Here is a 23,797-nt window from a genome sequence, read left to right on the forward strand (position 1 = left end):
AAGGAAGAGGGAAAGTCACAAATTATTAAACTTGGAGGTGAAAAGGTGATTTCATAACAAAGTCAATGAAATTCAGAGGATCATTAAGGAATACTTTGAAAATCTATATTCAAACAAGCTGGAAAACCTAGAAAAAGTGGATACTGGAAGTATCACAGTAATTGACTTCAAACTATACTACAGAGCCATAGCAATGAAAACAGCACAGCACTGACACAAAATGAGACATGAAGAACAATGGAACAGAACTGAAGACCCAAACATAAGTCCATGCAACTAAAGCCATCTGATTTTATATAAAGGAGCCCAAAACACATGTTGGGGGAAAAACAGCCTCTTCAACATATGTTTCTGGGGAAACTAGATATCTGCATGTAGAAGACTGAAAGTTGAACCTTGTTTTGCCCTGTACTAATATCATTTCAAAATGGATCAAAGATCTTAATGTAAGATCTGAAACCTTGAATCTACCTCAGGAAAGATTATATAGGCATACATAACAATTTCCTGAAAAGAGCTCCAATAATTCATCTGAGCTCCAATGACTCAACAATTAAGTGACAGAACTGACAAATAGGTCTATATCAAACCAAAAATCTTCCACACAACAAAGGAAACAGTCACCAGAGTGAAGAGAAAGCCTATAGAATGTAAGAAAATCTTTGGCAACTATTCATCTGAAAAGGGATTAATAACCAGAATTGATAGTGAGCTCAGAAAGACTAAACTCCCACAGAATCAAAAAACTCAAAAAGGAATGAGAAATTTTCAAAGGAAGAAGCACAATTGGCCATTTAATACATTAGGAAATGTTCAATATCTTGGCCATAAAGGAAATAGAAATAAAAAGGTTATTGAGATCTCACATCATTGCTATTAGAATGGCTATTATCAAGAACAAAAACACATTAGTGACAATGCAGAGGAAAGACCCCTCATACATTGTTGATGGGAATGTAATTAGTACAACTACCATGGAAAGCAGTATGCTTGTTCCTCAAAAATATAAATATAGAACTATCATATAATGCAGTGATGCCACTTCTGGACATATACATTTGAGTTAAACTCTACTATACTAAGGCATGTATAGAACACTTCATGGACAAGCTATAGAAGAATGATTTTTATCATTAGTCCATTGGACTTTCTTCAGGATGAACCATATGTTATGCCACAAAGAAATCTAAACAAAGTCACAAATAAAGAAATCATGCCATAACTCCTCTATGGACAAAAGGGTATAAAACAAGAATACAATAACATAAAATATATAGAATATTAAAAACAATGGATAATAAACAATATGTGTATTGAATGACCAATGAAGTGATGATGAAATCAGTAGTAGATTAAAATATTTTGTGAAACAAATGAAAGTGAAAACACGGCACATCAAAACCTATGACATACTGAAAAGGCAGTAGTAAAGGGGAAGGTTAGAGTAAATGACTGAATCAAAAAAGGAAAGAGGTTGGGTATTATGGGTCACTCTTGTAATTCTAGCTACTCTGGAGACAGAGATATAATGATCATGGTTTGAGCTCCACCTTAATAAAAGAAATAGTGATATCCTGTCTCACAAACCAAGTTGGGTACAATGGAACCCATCTGTAATCTTAGTTACTAGGAAGACAGGTATAGGAGTATCATAGTCCTTGAACAGACCCAGGGAAAAGAAGAAGACCCTATGTAAAAATAAACTGAAAGCAAATAGTCCTGCAGGGAGCAGCTCAAGTGGTAAAGTGTTTGCATAGCAAATGCAAGGTTCTGAGTCCAAAGATGACACTGTGGGAAAAAAAACATGAAAGGAAAAAGATTTCAAGTAAACAATGTAATGGTACATCTCAAGGAACTAGATAACCAAAAGCAAACAAACCAAAAAGAGTAGAAGGAAGGAAATAACAAAGATAGTAGTAGAAATAAATTAAATAGGGATCCATATGGTGACTGGGACACAGATGCAGACTGCATGAGCTCTGGGAATCAGGGACCTTGCTGAGATGCTGGAGACATGCTTGGATAAGGTAAAACACAAGGGAGAGCTGAAACTTTGGTACCCTGAATGACTATGCTGTGGAAGGCTTCTCCATGCCACAATACACTGAAAGAACAGGTGGGCTGCTGCCTGCCCACCAGCAGGCAATGCCTCTGACCTGCAGGGCACCAGGTTGCTGACCTGCCAGGCTGCTGCCCTGCAGGGCCTTTGCCCCACAGGCCCTCCAGGCCACTGGGACACTGACCACCAGCCCACCAGAACACCAGAGAGAGCCTACAGGAGAGCTCCAGTACCATCAGACACCAGCTCCAAACTTGCCTAGGAGATGCAGACAAATAGGACTGCATGCTAAAGGAGTAACACCAGAACAACTAAGATTGAAATTCTACTGTTCCTGAACTAGGGATTTTTTTCTTTTTTCTTTTTCTTCTTTCCTTTAAGTATTTGTTTGTCGTGTTTGCTGTTTGATTGTCCACCATCTCTCCCTGTTGATTTTTTGGTTCTCCTTTTTTTCTCTCTTTTTTTTTTCTTCTTCTTTCTAGGTTTTGTTAATTTTACTATTATAAGTTAGCTAATACTAAGTTACACATAGACCAGGGACAGAAACAGTACCAAGTGGAATAATGGGAAGATGGAAAAGGGATGGAAACCATTCTCCCCCCAAAAATAAATTAGAACAGGATTCAGAGGGAAATGAAGAAAATGGATACCCAGATCCAGACTCCAACAAAAACAAAGACAAAATATACCAAGGATCCTATCGAAGACCAAGAATAATCTGAAAAAGAAATTCTGCAAGTAATCAATGAGGAGTTCATGGAGATGTTACTAGACATAGTAATCCAAAACACATAGGAAGCACTCAAGAAATTCCAAGATGACAAAAATAAAGAATATGAGAATACACAGAAATAAATATATGAAATAACAAGAGCCCTAAATAAACACCAGTGAAACAGAATACACCAAAAACAGAGAGATAAATGAACTAAGGATGAAAATTGACAATAAAAAAGAGAAAATGACCCATGATATGGAAAACCTCAGAAAAAAAATGAAACAGAAATACAAAACAAAATGGAGGGCCACTCCAGCATACTAGAACAAGCAGAAGACAGAATCTCAGAACTTGAAGATGAAATGCTCATTAAAGGAAAAACTGAGTCAGAGAACTCAAGTCCTGTGAAAGGAATATGCAAGAACTCACTGACTCCATCAAAATACCAAACCTGAGAATCATGGGCATTGAAGAAGGAGAAGAAGTGCAAGCAAAAGGAATTAGTAATATATTCAACAAAATGATAACATAAAATTTCCCAAATCTAGAGAAAACTATGACCATTCAGGTACAGGAAGCTTCCAGGACACCAAACATATTTGACCAAAATAGAACTATCCCAGGACATATTATTATTAAAACAATAAGCACAGAGAATAGAGAAAGAATATTGAAGGCTGTAAGAGAGAAAAAACAAGTAACTTGCAAAGGTAAACCCATCAAAATCACAGCAGATTTCTAAAAGCAAGAAGAGGGTGGAGTGAGGTCTTCTGGGCATTGACTAAAAATAACTTCAACCTAGGATACTCTACCAAGCAAAACTACCATTCAAAATAGATAGAGCAATAAAAGTCTTCCATGATAAGCAGAAACTAAAACAATGTATGACCACAAAGCCACCACTACAAAAGATTCTTCAAGAAATTCTGCACAAAGAAAGTGAAAGCAAAAAAACCATGAAAGGACAGGCAGTACCAAACCATAGGAGAAGAAAAGCCAAGAAAGTAGAGCACACAATCAAACCATTAAACAACAAGGACAACTAAATGACAGGTATCACCACATACCTATCAATACTAACACCGAACATTAACAGACTTAATTCCCCTATCAAAAGACACTGATTGGTAAACTGGATTAAAAAGGAAGATCCAAAAATCTGCTGCCTACAGGAGACCCATCTCATAGACAGAAACAAGCATAGGCTTAGGGTGAAAGGCTGGAAGAAGATTTACCAAGTAAATGGCCCCCCAAAACAGACAGGGGTAGCAATACTTATCTCAGACAAAGTAGACTTCAAACTTACATTGATCAAATGAGATAAAGAAGGACACTCCATACTAATAAAAGGGCAAACACAACAAAAGGAAATAATGGCTATCAACCAATATGCAATCAAGTTCAATGCACCCAATTTCATCAAACATACTTTCAAGGACCTAAAAAAATATGGATTCCAACACAGTGGTAGTGGGAGATTTTAATACCCCCCACCACTAATAGATAGGTCATCCAAAAAATCAATAAAGAAATTCTAGAACTAAATCATTCAATAGATCAACTAGACCTAGCTGATGTCTACAGAATATTTCATCCAACTTCTGCACAATATGCATTCTTCTCAGCAGCTCATGGAACCTTCTCCAAAACTCATCATATCTTAGGGCACAAAGCAAGCCTAGCAAATATAAGAAAATAGAAATAAGCCCATGTATTATATCTGATCATAATGCATTAAAACTAGAATTTAACAAAAAAAAAAACAGCAGCAAAAAGCATGCAAACAATTGGAAGCTGAACAACACATTGCTAAACGATCAGTGGGTCACTGATGAAATAAAAGAGGAAATTAAAAGGTTCCTGAAAGTTAATGAAAATGAAAACAACCTACCAGAACCTACAGCACACAGCAAAGGCAGCCTTAACAGGAAAGTTCATAGCCATGAGTGCATATATTAAAAAGACAGAAAGATCTCAAATCAATGACTTAATGCTTCATTTCAAACTCCTAGAAAAACAAGAACAAGCAGAACCCAAAATAAGCAAAAGGAGAGAAATAATAAAAATAAGGGCTGAAATTGATGAAATAGAGACAAAAAAAACCACCCAAAGAATCAATGAAACAAAAGGCTGGTTCTTTGAAAAAATAAATAAGATTGACAGACCCCTGGCAAACCTGATTAAAATGAAGAGAGAAAAAAACCTAAATCAGTAAAACCAAAAATGAAAAGGGGAGATAAAAACAAACACCATGGAAATCCAGGAAATCATCAGAGACAACTTTGAGAACCTTTATTCTAATAAATTTGAAAATCTTAAAGAAATGGACAAATTTCTAGATGCTTACAACCATCTAAATCTGAACCAAAAAGATATTAATCTCCTGAATAGATCAGTAACACAAAATAAAATTGAAGCATCAATAGAGTCTCCAAAAACAGAAAAGTCCAGGACCTGATACAATATCTGCTGAATTCTAACCAATGATTAAAGAAGAACTAATACCAACCCTCCTTAAACTGTTCCACTAAATAGAAAGGGAAGGAGCACTACCTAACTCATTTTATGAAGCCAATATAACTCTCAACCCAAAAACAGACAAAGACACCTCCAAAAAGAAGAACTATAGGCCAATTTCCTTAATGAACATTGATGCAAATATCCTCAATAAAATAATGGCAAACAGACTCCAACAACACATCAGAAAGATCATCCACTATGACCAAGTCGGCTTCATCCCAGGGACGCAAGGGTGGTTCAATGTATGCAAATTAATAAATATAATACAGCACATCAATAGAAGCAAAGACAAAAACCACTTGATCATCTCAATAGATGCAGAAAAAGGCTTCAACAAAATCCAACACAACTTCTGATAAAAGCTCTAAGAAAACTAGGAATAGAAGAAATGTACCTAAACATTGTAAAAGCTGTATAGGACAATCCTGCAGCCAACATCGTTCTTAATGTGAAAAACTGAAACCATTTTCCCTAAAGTCAGGAATGAAACAAGGGTGCTCACTATCCCCACTCCTATTCAACATAGTCCTGGAATTCCTAGCCAGAACAATTAGGCAAGAAGAAGAAAAAAAAAAAACAAATACAAATAGTTAAAAAATTGTCAAAATATCCCTATTTACAGATGATATGATCCTATACCTTAAAGCCCCAAAAAACTCTACCCCAAAACTCCTACACACAAAAAACAGGTATAGCAAAGTGGCTGGATACAAAATCAACTTACAAATCATTAGCTTTTCTATACACCAACAATGAACAAACTAAAAAGGAATATATGGAAAAAATTCCATTCACAATAGCTTCAAAAAAGAATCAAATACCTAGGAGTAAATTTAACAAAGGATGTGAGTGATCTCTACAAGGAGAATTACAAACTCCTGAAGAAAGAGATTGAGGAAGACTACAGAAGATGGAAAGATCTCCCGTGCTCATGGATTGCTAGAATCAACATAGTAAAAATGGCTATACTAACAAAAGCAATCTACATACTTAATGTAATTCCCATCAAAATCCCAATGACTTTCATCACAAAGATTGAAAAATCTATCCTAAATTTCATTTGGAAACACTAGAGACCACAAATAGCCAAGGAAATACTCAGCAAAAAGAGCAAGGCTGGAGGTATCATAACACCCGATTTCAAACTATATTACAAAGCAATAGCAACAAAAACAGCATAGTACTGGCCCGAAAACAGACATGAAGACCAATGGAACAGAATAAAGGACCCAATATGAAATCACACAACTATACTCACCTTATTTTTGACAAAGGTGCCAAAAATACACAATGGAGAAAAGAAAGCATCTTTAACAAATGTTGCTGGGAAAGGTGGTTTTCTGTCTGTAAGAAACTGAAACTTGATCCATGTCTATCACCCTATACTAGTTTCAACTCAAAATGGATCAAGGACCTTAATATCAGACCTGAAACTCTGAAGTTAGTATAGGAAGGAGCAGGAAACATTGTGGAAGTAATAGGTATAGGCAAAGACTTCCTTAATAGAACACCAGCAGCCCAACAACTAAGAGAAAGAATGGACAAACAGGACTTCATAAAATTAAAAAGCTTCTGCACAACAAAAATAGTGGTCTCTAAACTGAGGAGATCACCCACAGAGTGAGAGAAAATATTTGCCAGGTATACATCAGACAAATGACTGATAGCCAGAATATACAGGGAACTTAAGAAACTAAACTCTTACAAAATCAATGAACCAATAAAGAAATGGGCAACTGAACTAACAGAACTTCCTCAAAAGAAAAAATTCAAATGGCAGAAAAACACACGAAAAAACGCTCACCATCTCTAGCCATAAAGGAAATGCAAATCAAAACCACACTAAGATTCTACCTCACCCAGTTAGAATAGCCATCATCAAAAACACCCCCACCAACATGTGTTGGCAAGGATGTGGAGAAAAAGGGACCCTCATACACTGCTGGTGGGAATGCAAGCTGGTTGCAACCACTCTGGAAAAATATTTGGAGACTTCTTAAAAATCTAAACATAGACCTCCCATATGATCCAGCATTCTCACTCCTGGTGATATACCCAAAGAAATATAACACAGGTTACTCCAGAAGCACCTGCACACCCATGTTTATTGCAGCATTATTCACAATAGCCAAGTTATGGAAACAATCAAGATACCCCATTACTAATGAATGGATCAAGAAAATTTGGTATTTATGCACAATGGAATTTTACTCAGCCATGAAGAAAAATGCAATCTTATCATTCACAAGTAAATGAATGTAACTGGAGAACATCATTCTGAGTAAGGTTAGCCAGGCTCAGAAGACCAAAAATTGTATGTTCTCCCTCATATTCAGACTTTAGATTTAGGGCAAATGCAGCAATGTTGTTGGACTTGGATCACATGACATGGGGAAAGCACACTCAGGAGGTATAAGGATAGGTAGTAAACCCAAAACATGAAAGCATTTGATGTCCCCACTCCAGAGGAACTAATACAGAGACCTTAAAGCGACTGATGTCAATATGAGAAGGGGATCAGGAACCATTTGTAAATGGAAGAATACTAGGTATCTCTCTGTATAGCTATACTTAATTCAACTAGCAAAAACTCTTTTTCTTTCTTGTTATGCTTATGTCTTCTCTTCAACAAAATTAGATACAAGGGCAGAACAGGCTCTGCCTGGAAGCTAGGGGGAATGGGGGAGAAGATGGGGGAAGGGTGCAGTAGTGAGAAATTACTCAAACAATCTATGCATATGTGAATAAATGAATTTTTAAAAAAGAACAGAAAAATTAATTAATTACAGACTTGAAAAACAACATGCACATCACCAAACAAAAATTCATTGCTTCAAATGATAAGGCTTTTCCTATATTGGCGGAAAAGAATAAGAAAGGACCCAAAGAAATAAAATCAAAGATAAATAAGCAGACATTACTATGTATGAAAATTTTAGTATAAACCTATTACTTTATAAGATTAATATGAAATTTAAAAATTATTTTTAAAAGGAGGCATTATTACTGATGCTACAAAAAAATAACAAACATTAGGGACTATATTTAACAACTATTTGCCAAGAATTGCATGTCCTACATGAAACACATAAATTTCAGGATACATCAAACATTCCAATACTGAAACATGAAGACACAGAAAAATGATATATAGGAATAGTGAATAACAATACTAAATCAATAATAACAATGCTCCAAGAAAGAAATGCCCAGGACCCAAGGGTTTCATAGCTAAAGTTTTCAAGCATTCAAAGAAGAGAAAACAATTCTTCTCAAACTATTAAAACTATGTAAGTCAGGGAACTTTAACAAAGTCACTTTTTAAGGTCAGTATGACTCTGATACCCAAATCATATAACAGAGACTTTAAAAATTCTCAATGAAATGGACTCCAACAACACATCAGAAATTATACATTATGACACAGTGGAATTTATTCAAGTTATGCTAGGATGGCTGAACATATGCAAAAATAATGCAACATATCAATAAATGCAGAAAAGCATTCAATGAGGTTCAGTGTTCCTTTATGATTTTCAAAAATTAGTATAGAAGGAATATAGCTCAACACAAAAAAGTATATAACAAACAAATATTCAGATTCATACTTAATGTGGAAAAATTGAAAACCTTTAAGAACTAGAATAAGAACGAAACCAAAAATTTGAATGTGGCTGATATGTTCACTGTAGAGGAGAAAATATAGTAATCTTAAACTGGCAGAGGCCACTATGGGAAGGGAACTAAGAAGCAGTGAAGAAGTCTGGTAGAGATGAACCCATGTGGGCTATAATACTCATGTGCATGCAAGCAACACTAGAAATCTCTCTGTATAGCTATCTTTAACTCAAATGAACAAAAATGCTATTTCTTTATCTCTTATGTTTTCTCTTCAACAAAATTGTAGAACAAGAGGGCAGAACAGGTTCTGCCTGAAAGGGGGAGTGGGAGGTGTCCCAAACAATGTATACACATGTGTGTAAATGTAAAAATGATAAAATAAAAAAGAACTAAAATGAGACGAGGATGTCCACTATCATAACTTTAAATCTAGATACTACTGAATATCTTATAGCAATTTGGCAAGAAAAAGAACTTTTATGCAGAAAGGAATGGGGGATATAATCTTATCTTTATTTGCAGATGATATGATTTTATGTATACAGAATCTTAAATCTATTTGAAATGACTAAAGAATTCAGTGTTATTTTAGGATATAAATCAGCATACAAAAATAAGTAGTACTTGTATGCACCAAAAATAGACTTGCTGAGAAAAAAGTAAAAGGAAATTTTATTCAGAATAGCTCCCAAAAATGAACAATTAGGAATAAATTTAACCTAGAAAGTGAAACATCTTCACATTAGAGTTCCTATGTGTGCTGGAATTAGGACATACCACCAAGGGAGTGCCAAGTGATGGAGCATGGAGCCACGCAGCGACTTCAGGGGCTGGGGATCAAGAATGCTGAGCTGCAAACTGTTCTTCCCTTTCCTCCCATGGTTAGTTGCTTCTCTATTTCTGTATTTGGAGATGGCTGGTTATGGAGCCCTGTGAATGGCTTTTGGGGTCCTCGGATCTTTCTTTTTGAGGGTAGTTAGTTTCAGGGTAGTTAGGATGAGCTACACTAGTATCAATGGTCTGCCATCTTGCCCCCACCTCCCTGATATACATATTTTAACATTAATTTTGGCACACATTAACATTGAAAAGTTTCCATTACTTTTGTCCTCTTCCATTACTTTCATCACCAACTCTGCCTTGTGGGAGACTGGCTCTGCTGCCCCCATGGGAAACCTCAACTTACTATTCAGTGCCAGGAGCCTGCAACCACACACCTAAGTGAAACTCAGGCTCCAGGCTTTGCTTTTTTTTGGCTCCAGGAGGCTTCTCTCCACACAGAGCATGGAGGCCCAGCACTTTCCACTGTCCCTGACAGCAAGGGAGCCCTCCCTCCCTGCCAAAGACCAAGAATGCTAGATTTCCCACTGAGGGGAGGAAAGCTATAACCTGTCACTCTGCTGGTGGCACCAGAAGTCCTGTTCCCCTGAGGTACACAGAAGCCCAGTGCTTCATGCTGCAACTCCCTGCAAAAGAGTCATGTCTCCCATAACTCCTTCACTGAGTGGCAATCTGCTACTCTGCTGGTGCTAAGAGGCCTGCCCCCATGGTACACAGAGACTCAACACTCCAAACTGTGACTGTAGGAGAGCCCCTGCACTCCCATAAAAAATCAGGCATTCTAGCCCCCTCACTGAGGAGAGAAAAATGGTAATCTGCACCACAACAAGAACCCTGCAAGGGATAATATATCCAGCATACCTCTCTCTGAGGAACACTGTTGGAGCACCAGGAGAAAAAAAACCACTAAACCCTGTCTGCAGGAGCATAAGAGGTTAAAGCCCGAACCAAAAACAACTTCAGATGCATAAATCTCAAGGCATAATGAACCAGCAAGACAACCACTCTCCATCAAAAGCCAAATCCACCACTAAAGATCCAAACACCTGTGTAGAAGAAGAGCTATCAAGTAATGAATTCCAAAAAACAATTGTAAAAATGATTAGCAACCTCAAAGAAGAAACACAAAATTTAGTATTTTACCTCAAAGAGAATGTGAAGAAACAATTAAATTATCTCAAAGAGAATACAAATAAACAGATAAATGAAATTAAGACAACTATCCAAGATATGAAAGAGAAAATCAATAAAGATATGAAACCCTGAAAAATAATCATTCCAAAATAAACAACTAAATATCCAAATAACCAAAACACTCAGCACACAGAACAAAGGAAGAGTTCTGAAGTCTGCAAATGAGAAAAGACAAGTCACATATAAAGGCAAACCTATTAGAATAACAGCTGATTTCTCAATTCAAACTCCAAATGCAAAAAGGCCATGGAAAGACATAATTCAGGATCTGACAGAAAGCAACAGTCAACATAGACTGGTCTACCCAACAAAACTATCTTTCCTAATCAAAGGAGAAATTAAAACCTTTCACAACAATGAAAAAAAATTGTGACCACCAAGCCAGCTCTACAGAAGATACTTAAAGGACTTTTACATATAGAAAAGGAAACTAGAGTGAGACAGGAAGACTCAAGAAAGAATGAACCCTTTTGAGCAAGCAGACAAATAAACAAGCAATAGGTAAAACTAAACAGGGAAACAAGAATGACTGTAAACAGGAAGCACCTCTCAATATTAACACTGAATGTAAATGACCTCAATGCCCCCAATCAAAAGACATAGAATAGCTTCTGGGTTAAAAAACAGGACACAACCATATGTAGCTTACAAGAGACTCATCTCACTGAAGGAAAAAAAAAAAAAAAACACTGGCTTAGAGCCAAAGGCTGGATAAAAGTTTTCCAAGCAAATGGACAACCATAAACAGACAGGAGCAGTGATACTCATATCTGACAATGTAGGCTTCAGACTAAAATCAACCAGAAGAGACAGTGAAGGTCACTTCATATTAATGAAAGGAACAATTCATCAAGAGGAAATATCAATCCTTAACATAGATGCACCAAACACAGGGGCAACCTTCTACATAAAAATCTCTACTGTCCCTAAGAGAACTGATAAACACTAACATTGTGATAGTGGGAGACCTGAATACCCCACTGTTACCAATAGATAGATCATCCAGACAAAAATAAGCAAAGAAACTTCACAGCTACTCCACATATTAGACCAAATAGACCTGCTTGATATCTGCAGAGTATTCCACACAACAACTAGGCAATATACTTTGGTTTCTGCAGCTCATGGAACTTTCTCCAAAATACATCATATTTTAGGACACAAATTCAAGAAAATCCAAATAATCCCCTGTATCATATCAGACTTCAATGGAATAAAATGAGATGTCAACAACCCAAAAGAAATGCCAGAAAATATTTGAACACATGGAGACTGAAGAGCACAATGCAGAATAACCAATCAATTACTGAAGTAATAAGGGAAGAAATAAAAACGTTCCTGGAATCCAACAAAAATGAAAATACAACCTATCAGAATCTGTGGGACACAGAAAAGGCCATGCTAAGAAGAAAGTTTATAGCCATAAGTGCCAACATTAAAAAAAAAGGGGACCTCTCAAATAAACAATCTAATGATGCACCTTAAGCTCCTAGAAAAAACAAGAACAAACCAAACCCAAAATCAGCAGATGAGAGAAATAATAAGATCAGGGACAAGATAAATGAGATGGAGGCCAACCAAACTGTATAATAAATCAATGAAATAAAAAGTTGGTTCTTTGAAAAGATTAACAAGATTGACAAACCCTTAGCCAACATGACAAATGGAGGAGGGAAAAGACCCAAATTAATAAAGTCAGAGATGAAAAGGGGAACATAACCACAAATACCAACAAAATCCAGTGAATCATTACAGAGTACTTTAAAAACATATTCAAGAAAACTGGAAAATCCAGATAAAATGGATAAATTCCTAGATGAATATAATCAACCAAAATTGAACCACGATGATATTAACCACCTAAATAGTCCTGTTACTTACAATGAAACTGAAGCACTAATAAAGAGTCTCCCTACAAAGAACAGACAAGGACCTGATGGATTCACAGCCAAATTTTACCAAACCTTTAAAGAAGAACTAACACCAATAATACTCAAACTTTTCCAGAAAGGGAAGGAACACTATCAAACTCATTCTATGAAGCTCATACTATACTCATTCCTAAACTAAACAAAGACATAACCAGAAAAGAGAACTATAGATCAATTCTTTAATGAATATAGATGCAAAGATTCTCAACAAATACTGGCAAACATAATTCAAAAACATGTCAAAAAGATCATATACAATAACCAAGTCAGTTTCATTCCAGGGATCTAACCATGGTTCAACAAATGTAAATCCATAAATATAATGCAGCATATAAACAGAAGCAAGGACTAAAACCACAGGATCCTCTCAATAGACACAGGAAAAGCCTTTGAAAAAATCCAACACCCTTTCATGGTAAAAGCACTGAAAAAACTAGGAACTTAAGGAATGTTTCATAAGACAAGACTATATATGACAAACCTAGAGCCAACATTATATTAAATGGAGAAGAATTGAAACTGTTCCCCTTAAAGTCAGGAATGGGACAGGGCTGTCTGCTTTCCCCACTCCTCTCCTATACAGTTTTGAAGTTCCTAGCCAGAGCAAAAAGATGAGAGCAAGCAATAAAAGGGAGTCAAATAGGGAAGGAAAAAGTTAAACTATCCCTATTTGTAGATGACATGATCCTATGCCTAAGAGACCCCAAAAACTCTACCAAAAAACTACTAGTAATCATAAACTCAGCAAAGCAACAGGGTACAGATTTAACATACAGACATCAGTAGCTTTTCTATATGCCAACAACAAACAGAGGGTATTTACAATACCCTCAAAAACAATAAAGTACCTCAGAATAAATGTAACAAAAGAAACCAAAGACCTTTTTAGTGAATACTATAAACCACTGAAGAGATAGAGGACATCAGAAGATTGAAAGACCTTCCATGCTCATGAATCAGTAGAATCAACATTGAGAAAATGGCCATACTAGCAAAAACAATCTACATGTTCAATGCAATCCCTATCAAAATTCCAATGACATTCTGCACAGAAATGGCAAAATCAATCATGAAGTACATATGGAAACACAAAAGACCTCAAATAGCCAAAGAAATTCTGAACAAAAAGTCCAATGCTGGAGGCGTCACAATACCCAACTTCAAACAACACTACAGAACCATAACAATAAAAGCAGCATGGTATTTGCACACAAACAGACAGATGAGCCAATGGATCAGAATGGAAGATACAGACATAAACCCATGCATCTATAGCCAACTGATCTTCGACAAAGGATCCCATGATGCACAATGGAAAAAAAGACATCCTCATCAACAAATGCTGCTAGGGAAACTGGATATCCATACATAGAAGACTAAAACTAGATCTTTGTCATTTACCCTGTACCAAAATCAACTCAAAGTAGATCAAAGACCTTGATATAAGGCCTGCAACCATGCAACAACTCCAAGAAGTGGTAGGAAATACACTGGTACAGTTAGGTATAGGGAATGACTTACTAAACAAAATTCAAATGGCTCAGCATCTAAGAGAAACAATGAACAAATGGGACTAACTGCATCACACTAAACAACTTCTTCACAACAAAGCAAAGAGTCACCAGACTCAAGAGACAGCCTGCAGAATGGGAGAAAATCTTTGCTAGCTACTCATCTGATAAGGGACTAATATCCAGAATCTACAGGGAACTCAAAAAACTCAGCCACCAAAGAATCAACACCCCAATGAAGAAATGGGCACATGAATTAAATAGGGAATGCTCAAAGGAAAAGGTACAAATGACCAGTAAATACATGAAGAAGTGTCCAACTTCTCTGACCACAAAAGAGATGCCAATCAAAACAACACTTAGATTTCATCTCACCTCAGAATATTTCCTAATAAAAAACTTGTTAAAGAAATGTATATAACACCCAAAGCAACATTGAGATTTAATGCAATTCCCACAAAAATACATATGACATTCTTGATAAAATAGAAAATAAAATCCTAAAATTTATAACAAATCACACAAGATCTGAAATAAACAAAATTATACTAACTGAAATTATCAAAGCTGGATCACAACACCTGATCTCAAAACATACTACAAAGTTATAGAACATGAACATGATACTGGAATAAGACAGACTTATAGACCAATGGAACAGAAATATGAACCCTGGCTTTAGTCCACTTGTCTATAACAAACAGAACTTGAAAAAAGAAACAACATACATTAAAGAAAAGATTGTCTTTTCAATTAATTTGGAAACTGTATCTCCATATGCAGAATGAAAGGAGGCACTCATCTCTCACCATATAATCATCTCAAAACAGATCAAAGATATTGACATTATTAATGTTATTAGTGTATACTATTTGAACAAGGTAAGAAGATTTAATATGACATTTTCAAACATGCATACAATGTACTTAGATCATATTCACTTCTCTTACTCTTTCTTTGCCCCCTCCCATCTCATCCTCATGGTTTCCAATCCCTAATAATCATCTGTTTATTTTCATGTACTTTTTCTTTCTAAATTCCACCTATGACAAAAAACATGCAATGCTTGTCTTTTGGGGCTGCCATATTTAACTTAACATGATGACATGCAGTTCCTTTCATTTTACTGTAAATGCTAATGTATCCTTCTTTCTTACTGAGACTGAAAATAAAAAACTACTAGAAGAAAATACAGATGAAGTAGTTGAAGGCATTAGTGTAAACAACATTCTTTTAATTAAGACTCCAAAAGAATAAGCAACAAAAATGAAGATAGATTAGTTAATATCAAACTAAAAATCTTCTGCATAGCAAAGGAAAGAAGAGACAGCAGTGATAATTGCAGAGCAGGATTAAGTATTTGTAAACTATTCATATGAAATGAGACTGATATCCATAACACACAAGGAGCTATCAAAATTCATGCTCCAAATTAAACATCATGTAATTTTAAAATGGACAAATCATTTAAATATATATTTCTCAACTGAATACACACACATGCTCAAGAATATGAAAAAGTCAAACATCACTAATCATCAGGAAAATGTAGCAAAATAGATGGAAATGAAGGATATTATGTTAAGTGATAGACACAGAATGACAAATATTATGTGTTCTCATTCATATCCAAAGTGGAATCTAAGAAACAGTTGAGCTTAATGAAGAATAGAGTGGAATAGTGATGACTAGTGGCTAGGAAGAAAAGGGTAGAAATGATATGTAAAGGTTGGGAAAGAAGTTCCACATTACAGTAGCTAGGGGAATAAATTCTAGGAGGAATAGTGGTGCTGAAACTGCAGCACTATCTTTTACAAATAATGACACATTTTCTGAACAACTAGGAGAGGGGCGTTCTTAGTCTTCAAGCACAAAAAATTGTAAAATTTAAGGAATAGCTGTTTATCCTGATTTGATGAATAAATTAGGTATACATGTACCACAACATTGCATCTTGCTACAATTGCTACTTGATGCTTAAAATAATTTTTAAATCAGAAAATTTGAAAACCTGTAAGAATATATATTTGAATTGATGTATGATTATGTCAACCTATTATTTCAGAAATAATCATTTCTTTCTGGATTTTACATTACTATTATTTTCATTAAAATAGTATTATATAAATTAGTGAGCAATGTTTTTGTATCACTTATTGATAAATGAAATTTTTATATAATTTCTTTTATTCAATGTTATACTTTTTCACTTCTAGGTTTGTGTGTAATGATACGCATAAAAACTTAGTACACTGTCTTGCCTATGTAATTTACATAAGAATGTGCATCAACTATTTTACTAATGACTTCAATAATTTTTTTTTTAGCTCCAGCTTTCAGAGGGAGGACCTAGCTTCATCAGAGAACAAGTGTCCTAACCTCTTATTGAAGATGATAGCAAGTCATAAATTATAGCAGGAGGCTTATATGTTAAGAGCTGCATTGTGTGAAATGTTCCTTGTAGCAGGGCAGGCTTTCAAAGCTAGAGAAATTTAATGCCATTCAACTATATGCACAAAAATAGTTTCTGCAAAGAAAACTCTACCTGTCTCCGAAAAGGCCGTATGAGCTTCTGAGGACTGTCATTAAGTAGCCCAAAATTATTTTCCTCAGACTATTCTAACTGAATGGGTCCGGATCTGCGTGAGGAAGCACACGGCGAAAAGGCGACCTGAACGCTTAGCTTGCGTCCCAAAGGTGGCCATGGTAACGATTGTGACACACTAGACTTGCAGCCTAGGGATGGCGTCTTGTAGGAGGTTAGTGCCAGGCAGGTTGGGCCACTTGGTGCAGCCAGGTAGGACTGTGGTTTGCGCTGCTTCTGCAGGCGCTGATGGGGATGCTGGGATGTTGTCCGCAGTGCTGTCTCGGCATGAGTCCAACGACCGGTCTTCTACCTGCAGCCAAAGAAAAAATTTAAAGGTGCCTTAATCCAAAAGTCTTCTTCCTAGGACGCGTGTTTCACTTCGAAAATCCACGGGAAAGGGGCGGTGTAATTAAGGGAGGGGGCGGGGTAGGGGGCAGAAATGACCTAAAGATTGTATGCACATAAGAATAAAAGAAAAAAAAAAATCCACGTGAATTGACTTCAATAATATGAATGTGTAAACAAAAGGGGTGCAATGTCACATCTACTGAAGCAACAAGCAGATAGATCACAGTGGAACCTTGAAAATAGGTTACATTATTATAAAATGTAGAATGGAAGAAGACGGAAAACAAAGACAGCACTCAGGGAAACACAAGTGTAATGAAGAAGAAAGGAGAAAAAGAACCTAGCACCAAAGACAGAGATGAAACTGTTAAGAAGATAGGGTCAGTGAATATTATTACTGAGGCAGGAGCCTTTCAGTATCACCAAACACTCCAGTTTGTTGAAGTTAGATTTTTTGAAATGACACATCACATTGGTTATGACCTTATAGGAGATAAGTTTCATTGAAATAGAGGGAGCAGAAAGCATTAATAGGAGATAACAAACAGAAGTGTTTTCAACCTAACTGTGCATTTTCCCTTATATATGTAAATCAATGTAGTTACTATCCAATATTTTATTATTATATCTTTCTTTTCCACATTTCCACACTTATGAAGTTCCTTCTGCCACTTTTTCTCATGGTCTTGGCATATATAATCCCACTTATCCTGCAACTATCATCTGAAACGAATGTCTACCTGGAAATCTTTCTATAGTCCTCCAGGTCTCCATTCTTCCAGGTTTTAGTTCTCTATGTCTATATAACACGTTTATCCCTCTGCACATCATAGTCTGCATTGTACTCTAGTCAGCAATTTGTGTGTCTTTCTGACTAGATTATGTCAGGAGCCATTGCAGTTCTCTAAGAAATTCTTATTCCTACCCTGATTACACCCTGTGTACCCTGTTCCTATACGTATTTCCCCTGTTCCTATATACATTTTAGCAATCAAGGCAGTGAATATATATTGAGCATTTAATTGAACTTAATGTAAAAAGACCTGAGTTGAAGCTATTTAAGACAGTTTACATAATTGAAGTGCACACAAAAAAGACCTGATTAAGGGGAAATTGTGGTATAAAAGTTCATAAAAACTATTTAAGTCAAAATAAGGAAAAGTTAATAAAATTTTCATCACTACAGAAAGTTGTCATAGACAAATTCCCATTTCAGTGCAAAGTTGACCTATGTGGTGATAGAAAAAGTGGAAGAAGTTATTGCAGTTGTGGGAAATGTTGCTATCAATTTATTGGAGCAAGAACAAAGCTATTTATAGGTCATGTTCCCTGAGGTGCTTAGGAGAAAGCAAGGTGACAAGATGTAGACAGTTTTGAAGTACTTGGATCAGAGTTATAACATGTTTTGCCAAATTGTAAACACCACAAATTTTTACACAGTATTCACATAGTTGGAAATATGGGATTAGGCATATCAAAAATACCTTCAATCTAAGACAATATGTTAATTGTAAGTAGGGGAAGGGGTTTCTGTTTTTAAACATACTCACAATTAACTCCATACTTTTCTGAAGAGTAATCAATGGTATGAAGAAAAAAAACTCAACAAGGTTATAAAGGTAAGACACATCTGTAAGAGCAGAAAACACAGGAGAACAGCAGCACTAATTTTTATATAGGGAAAGTAATATCAAGTTCCATCGAGTGTGTTGTACAACATGAATATACTATCAATTCAAACAGGAGGAAAATTAATGAAATTGTTTGAAACAACACACCTTCTAGTTTCCTCTACAAATGCTATTTTTTCATAGACTGTTAATTCTACTTCCTACAGTAAGAGATCAAATCAGTCAGAGACAATTTTCTGCCTGTTTGTTCGCTTTTGTGCACAGAACAATGAAGGGAATTATAAAAAATTGCAATGTTAATAAAAAGTCAACAATATAATATTCAAACAGATTTAGTGAAGGCTTTAACCTCATTGTCTCACAGGACATCTTTAATTGACTTCAAGTGGTTTGTATTTTTTTAGGACTAAATATCTCCACAGAAATATGTTGATGTCAGTGCAGGGAATTCCCTTTAGGATTTGTGGGAACACTTTAACATTGCAGTATAATGGACAGAATTACTAATACTGATCTGTAGTTAGTCTCTGAGATATTCATTTTCAAATACTTTAGTGAGATACATGAATTTATTTTAAAATTCTGAGACCTTCACTATCAAGTAAACAATGTGCGTTCAAAGAGCTCGTCTTAGTGAAATCTAGGTAAGAGAAGTATTCTTATATTTAATTTTCATCATTATTTATTTTCATGAATTATTTGCTGTTTTCATGTTCTTAAATTTTAACTTTTATCTTTGTAACTCTTCACAAGCTTATGTGGCATGTGGATATAGGATGAGTTAGCATGATGTAATGCATCTGCTTTCTGATTAAATGTAAAGTTTCAAATATATAGCCAAGATAACAAAAATATTCTGTTACATAATACAGGCACACACATTGAAAGTAATTTCTAACTGCATTAGTTTTCTGTATGTCTTATATTCAATATATTAGAGCAAACAAGATTCATTATAGTGTATTATAAAAATACAAACCCACTTGACTATACAGTTAATGTGATTAGAATTCTCAAACAATATATTCCAATGGATCACTTATATAAGAAAAGGAATAAATTTTTAATGCAAAATTTGTGAATTTGAAATTATGTTTAGGACTTAAATGTTTTTCTGTTGTATAAGTGTTAAAAACAAAACTATATTAGAGTCAGTCTCCTTTTCTTAGCTTAATAATTAATGTGATATACTTCAAAGGATCTCATTAATTTTCTGAGGAAACAGAAAAATAGTAGAAAATAGTAAGTTTGTATTTTAGAGAATAAATATTTGAAGGTGGTTATTTAATAAATGTCTTCTGGTCTTATTTCCAAAGTTAACAGCCTCAGTGTGCAGTTACAAAGAGGTGGCTATGGATCATTACTAGAATACTGAAAACAAGGTCACCCATCCCAGGTCAATAGCATTGATTTACTGTTAGAATAAATTCTGTATTCTCTCAAAGCATAATAATATTTCAATTTTTGTTATTATCATCATTTTTTCTGTGTGCTTCTGCATATATGTTGCTGGGGATTTAACCCAAGTCCTTGAGAATGCAACTGAAATGTTCTACCACTGAACTACACCCAAGGTCTATTCATAGTATTTTACAGTTCCTTTCATGAAAGTATGTAACAACTAACCTCAAATGTAACAATATGATAAAGAAATATTTAGACACGTGATAAAATAAACAATGCAAATTTTACAGAAGAAATTGTAGATGGTCCTGAGTTAGAAGACATGTTCTACAACTCATAAAATGAGATCAGGTAGCATTGTATATAAACTATACACTAGAAAAGAGGAATAATTTAGATATTTAAAAAATACAATAAACATTATGGTAGAATAATTATTAAAATTGGTACAATAGGGGGAAATGGGATAAGGGAGTTGACAATCTGTGCTTATTTAATTCATTATATTTTACAGATATTTTTCACTAAATATGAGTAGCATGCTCCTCAGTCCTTAGTGATTATTGTGAAATGTCTAAGATATAAATTTAAGATATCTGTACTATGCTTTTTTAACATAAAAACTGTTCTCCAGTAGAAAAAGGAGAATACATAAAAACTGTTCTCCAGCAGAAAAAAACTGAGAAAATGATGGATTTGAATTTTTTTAGAGATATTAAAAAGAAAAGACAGTGAAATTACTTGAGAAAAATGAACCATATATGCATACACTAAATTTTTATGAGGTCATTGCAAAAATATGTAAAGTCACCATTTCCACTTTAAGCATCCTCCCAGAAATTATCAAAACATCCTTGTGAATTCTTAGAGTAACAGCTTAAGGTCAGAGGTCCTGACAATTTAAGAACACAAACTTCCCCAAGAAGCATAGGAGATATTTTCCAAATATTATACAATGCTTGACAAAGAAACTCACCTACCAGTTATAAGAAGAAAAATAATGGAAAATAATATAATCTCACTTGCAATTTTATATCTCCCTCATTTTTATCTCAACAAATAAAGTAATGATGACTGAGGACAACTTCTCCTTGACAACTGAATTCATCCTCACAGCATTTACAGATCATCCAGACCTGAAAACTCTGCTGTTTGTGGTCTTCTCTGCCATCTATTTGATCACCATGGTGGGGAATCTTGGTTTGGTAGCCTTGATTTCCATGGAACATCGTCTTCACACACCAATGTACATCTTTCCGGGAAACCTGGCTCTGACGGATGCCTGCTGTTCCTGTGCCATCACTCCCAAGATGTTAGAGAACTTCTTTTCTGAGGACAGAAGGATTTCCCTCTATGAATGTATGGCACAATTATATTTCCTCTGTCTTGCTGAAACTGCAAACTGCTTTCTTCTGGCAGCAATGGCCTATGACCGCTATGTGGCCATTTGTAGTCCACTGCAGTACCACATCATGATGTCCAAGACACGCTGTATTCAGATGACCACAGGGGCCTACATAGCTGGAAACCTGCATTCTATCATTCAAATAGGGTTATTGTTTAGGCTAAATTTCTGTGGATCTCATCAAATCAATCACTTTTTTTTGTGATGTCCTTCCATTATATAGACTATACTGTGTTGACCCTTATATCAATGATTTGATGATACTTATCTTCTCAGGGTCAGTTCAAATTTTTACTATTGCTATAGTCCTGATATCATATTTCTATATCCTTTTTACCATATTCACAATAAAATCCAAAAGGGGAAGAGGCAAAGCCTTAAGTATCTGTGCATCCCACTTTCTGTCTGTGTCAATGTTCTATGGATCTCTTCTCTTTGTGTATGTTTAACCAAGTTCAGTTTATGAAGGCGATAAAGACATACCTGTTGCTATCTTTTATACTGTAATAATTCCATTATTAAATCCTTTTATTTATAGTTTAAGAAACAAGGATGTAATAAATGTTTTGAAAAGATTAATGAGGAAGAGACATCTTTGTAACCTTCTGAAGCAAGTATCAGTTCCCTAGAAAAAGTGATTTGAGTTTCATAATATCTTTTTCTAAATCTATAGGTATGGAGAATGTGGGAAAATGCTATGTGATAAAAAAAATTAAATTATTGAATGTAGTGGTATTTGAATATACGTTTTTGAAAGATGAATGTGCTACAATGTACTTCAAATTCCAACACTGTGTGATCTATCAGGACTAAAGAATTATCTATGACTGAGAGGGGTAATAAGTCTCAATTTTCAGCAAATCCTACAAATGGTAGGATTTAATCATTGTATATTTTGACAGATCCCAAGTTCTCATATATTAGTCCTTTCTGAAGCAAATGGCAGATATGAAGCTGATTTTCGGTTTTGACTTCAGTTCTTTCAGAAGACTATATTTGAATACATATTCATCAAGTTTATAATTCTCTAAGATTATTTTCATATTTCTGTTAGTCATTTTATTTAAATTCTCATAAATGAAGTTTGTTTATTTTTATAACTTCAATCTGTAGCATAGCATGAAGTTGTTCATAATGAAGTCCTTGTGAATTTTAATTTTTCAATAGTTTGGTTTTGCATACATCATATATCACACTATAATTACTGAATATCCCCATGAAAACACTTTTGTGGGGTTTTTTTCTTGCTGGTATCATTACTTCTTTCATTGCTCATTAGAAGTAACAAAATCTACACTGATTACAATGAAAAGTACTGATTTATTCAGAGAGTTAACAAAAGGCAAAGACTTATATATGTAGTTGTAAGAAGGAATTTAGCTATTCCTATGAGTATGTAAAACTTTTGAATATCCTTTCAGAGTTGTGTGTTAAGACAAAGGACAATTGATTTATTGGTGGAATACCTGCTGTGTGTAGTTTACCAAAGAAGGGATACAATTATGGTAAGAAAGTTCTATTCAAGTCACATCATGTCCCAAGGAGGGGTTAATCGATACCTGTCAATTGGCAGCACTCTGAACAGTTTGAAAAATAAGATGTCAACTCTGCTGTGAGCAGAAGAACCATTGCCATTTTGGTCTTAATATTGAGACCTTTGAAATTTATAAGCTTTGGGAACAACCAATCCAGAACTGTGGAGTTTTTTCCTCAAGAACCTTGCAAGATGAGGGTTAATGGGACAAGGTATAGTTGTCACTGCTGAGCTGGTCTCAAAGTTACTATAATTGGAATTTCCTCCTACCATTTCCTTCCCTTTGTATTTGCCAAATACATCTTCTGGACTCATACTAGTTGACTAACATGATGAAATGATGCAGAAGTATTCATGAGGAATCTGACCATTTTATCATATGACTTTTCAGCCATGATTTTTGCATCTGTCAAATTTAAGAAGGGAGTGTCAGCTGATGCCTATATGTCACATGATACAAAAAATAATCTTTGTTGTCCCCATCATATAAGAGC

The 23,797-nt window shown here is 35.1% G+C and overlaps 1 pseudogene; it reads left to right on the forward strand.

Moving 5' to 3' along the window:
* Positions 1–21,434: 21,434 nt before the first annotated feature.
* On the forward strand, positions 21,435–22,398 carry LOC109701942 (olfactory receptor 5K3-like; annotated as a pseudogene).
* The last annotated feature ends 1,399 nt before the right edge of the window (positions 22,399–23,797 follow it).

Source organism: Castor canadensis, chromosome 5 (genome assembly GCF_047511655.1).
Source record: "Castor canadensis chromosome 5, mCasCan1.hap1v2, whole genome shotgun sequence".
NCBI classification, from domain to species: Eukaryota; Metazoa; Chordata; class Mammalia; order Rodentia; family Castoridae; genus Castor; species Castor canadensis.